This window comes from Sinocyclocheilus grahami, unplaced genomic scaffold (genome assembly GCF_001515645.1).
Source record: "Sinocyclocheilus grahami isolate Dianchi unplaced genomic scaffold, SAMN03320097.WGS_v1.1 scaffold1525.1, whole genome shotgun sequence".
Lineage (NCBI taxonomy): Eukaryota > Metazoa > Chordata > Actinopteri > Cypriniformes > Cyprinidae > Sinocyclocheilus > Sinocyclocheilus grahami.
Window position 1 is genome coordinate 350271 of NW_015506704.1, and position 3667 is coordinate 353937.

Consider the following 3667-nt stretch of genomic DNA (forward strand, 5'->3'; position numbering starts at 1 on the left):
TCTGTCTGTCTGTCTGTCTCTGTGTGTGTGTGTGTGTGTGTGTGTGTGTGTGTGTGTGTCTGTGTGTGTGTGTGTGTGTGTGTGTGTGTGTGGATCAGAACTAGTTCAGCCAGAGCAACAAACACACAATCACAATCATCTGTAGTGCTGTGAGATGTCATCTGATTGGTCGAGGTGTTTTTTGAGGCACCAATCACGGCTCACGGCGTGTTTGTAGGTCGGCAGGGTTCACAGTAACTGGATCCTCCTGCAAGCATTCCGTGAGCTCTGACCTTTGACCTCCTGGTGCGTTTGACTGACTCCAGACCTGTGGCTCTGACCCGACAGAACCTGGTGACGTCATCGCTGAAGCATGAGTGTGAGTTCCCTTCATAAACATCATGCTACAGCAAGAGTCAGAAATGAAACTAAGAGAGACAATAAACTGCAAACTCCATCTAAACATGTTACAACAGGATTCATTCACTTATTAAAAACGAGATATAAAGACTTCATCTCAGAGACTGTCTCTTCAATAACAGTCTTTTATTCTCCAACAGCAAAATGTTCTTGTTTTGTATGTAAAACCGGTAGTCCTTCATGTAAATTCATCGTTTACAGCCAAAACCGTTAAAAATGCTTTTAACCTCAATGGATCACTAAAAAAACTGAATCAAACACAAGGAGAGAGACAAACGAACAGCTCATACTCTCTATTTCTCTGAATACAGCAAAATAGAACTGAATAGAATAAAATAGAATAGAACTGAACAGGATGGGATAGAGTAGAACCTACTAGAATAGAGTAGAATAGATTAGAACAACAGTATAGAACACAACTGAATAGTATAGAATAGAGCCTATTGGCATTATATAGAATTTAATAAAATAGAACAAATTAGAATAATATAGAATATACTATAAGTGAATAGATAACAGTATAGAATAGAATAGTACAGAATAAAATAGAATAGATTATATTAAAGAAAAGTATAGAACAGAACAGAGTAGAACTTACTAGAATAGAATAGAAAAGAGTAAATTAGATTAGAACAACAGTAGAGAACATAATAGAATAGAATTGATTAGCATAATATAGATTAGAATAAAATAGAACAAATTAGAATAATATAGAATATACTATAAGTGAATAGATAACAGTATAGAATAGAATAGAACAGAATAAAACAGAATATAATCGATTATAATATTAAAGAAAAGTATAAAACTGAATAGAATAGAACTGAACTGAATAGAATAGAGTAGAAAAGAGTAGAATAGATTAGAACAACAGTATAGAACACAACTGAATAGTATAGAATAGAGCCTATTGGCATTATATAGAATTTAATAAAATAGAAGAAATTAGAACAATATAGAATAGACTATAAGCGAATAGATAACAGTATAGTATAGAATAGTACAGAATAAAACAGAATAGAATATATCTGAGTCAGTCACTGAAGTTGATGGCCTTCCTTGACAGAAATAACTGAAGTCAGAGTTTTGTTCGGTCAGCTTGAGGGAAAAAAGCGAATGAAGAGTTCTGGTGAGAACTGGTTGAGTTGAGGCGTGTGAGAGAGACCTCTGATGATTGGCTGAGAGATGAACTGTTGGCGAGAGCTGATTGGCTGGTCATGTGAGCGGGGCAGAAGGCCAAAACCCCAAAAGCATTAAACCTGGACCAAAATCAACTAAACAAACACACACACTCAGATCTGACTCTGCTTCTTTATTACTCAGTTCAGTTCACAGAAACATTCTCAGTCAGATCTCAAGCTTAAACAGACTCACACACGCAGAGGAAAGTCTGACTGCATCTGGCCTCTGGATCAGGAGCACATGACCTTCAGCACACTCGTTTCAGAGACACAGGATGAAAACAGCAGCAGAGACGGATTATGGGACACAATCAGGTGTGTTTGCTATAGGAGAGGTCAGAGGTCAGCGATCGGCCTTTAGGTCCGTGTGACTGTGCAATGTGTGTCTGATCATCTTATCAAAGCTGCTTCAGCACATTCCCATAAGAACATCAGCACAAAATATTACAACAAATCCTGCAGAAAGATCTGGACCCATGACGCTTCTGTCAGATTTTGCTGATACTAGTACAATCTATATATTGAATATGATAAATCACATTCTTAGTCTTTCCTTCCTGTGACTGGTGGCCCAGAGAGAAGATACAGTTTATTGTGTCACAAAAATACCGTAATATTCAGAAAAAAATATTTAATGCAGAATGTGGGACTTTTAAATATAATAAAGGCTGACTCTTACTTTGAAATGTCTATGCTTTACTACTTCCAGCAGAAAACGTTTCACACCCCGTTTACACTTGTATTTAGTGCTGTCCACTTGTGATCCGATCAACCAAAATGCGTCTTAATAGCAAGTGTAAACAGGGCCTTAGATTTCCAGCAGCACTTCTGGGTTCACATGAGTGCTACAATTCAGACAGCTGCAGCTCTAAAATATAAACGGGGAGCAGATCACTTACCGCAGCGCGGGGTGTGGCCTAACACGTGTGGGTGTGACCTAACATGTGGAGGTGTGGTCTATCATATATATGGAGTGTGGTATAAGATGTGGGTGTGGTCTATCATGTAAGGGCGTGATCTAACACGTGTTATGGGGTTTAACATGTGGGGGTGTGGCCTAACAAACAGGTGTGGGTGTGGTTTTTACATATTGGGGGCATGGTCTGTTAGGTGAGGGTGTAATCTAACTAATGTGCGGTGTGTTCTAAGATGTGGGTGTGGTCTATATTGTGAGGCATGATCTAACACGTGGGGTGTGGTTTAACACACGGGTGTGGTCTATCATGTGGGTGTGGTCTAGCATATGTAGGTGTGGCCTAACAAAAAGGTATAGTCTAAGATGTGGATGTGGTCTTTAATGTGAGGGCATGGTCTAACATGTGTTATGTGGTTTAATGTGGGGGTGTGGCCTAATAAACAGGTGTAGTATATCAAGTGGGTGTGGCCTAACAACAAGGTGTGGTCATGTGTGGGTGTGGTCTGTCGTGTGGGTGTGGCTGAACCTGTGGCATTGACGATGCGATTGGCTCGGATGGTTCCGTGTGGCGTCTGGACGTCCCATCTGCCGTCGGCGGTCGGCGTGAGGCCTGTGACTGGAGCGGGATAATAGATCTGAGCGCCGTACATTCGCGCTCCCGCTGCCAGAGCCATCGTCAGAGAATACGGGTCGATGTGACCGTCACCTGGATTATAAAGACCCGTCAACACCTGACACACAGAGACAAGCAGCTTCAGCATCCACATACAGATGTTCTGCTGTCCTCATCGAATTTAACACATGTATTTTCAAGAATATAAATCGTTTTTTTATCATATGAAACATGCTGTGACTTATATTCCAAAGTAGTTTATGTATTGCAACTAACATCAGTGCAAACATTTGGATTTGTGCCAAATGAGGGATAAAAACATGCTTTAAATCAGTTTAGGCTTTGCCTTTATAGTAAATGTTGTTTACACTATAATTTATGTTTGTTTTATGCACATATGTGTCCCTGCAGCACAAAAGCAGTGTTGAGTCGCTGGGGGATATTTGTAGCAATAGCCAACAATACATTGTATGGGTCACAATTATACATTTCTCTTTTATGCCAAAAATCATTAGGATATTAAGTAAAGATCATGTTCCATGAAGATATTTTGTAAAT

The 3667-nt window shown here is 39.6% G+C and overlaps 1 pseudogene; it reads right to left on the bottom strand.

Annotated features, from left to right (window-relative positions):
- Positions 1–3263, bottom strand: part of LOC107570954 (dimethylglycine dehydrogenase, mitochondrial-like) — a 39368-nt pseudogene extending 36105 nt beyond the window's left edge.
- Positions 3264–3667: the final 404 nt, after the last annotated feature.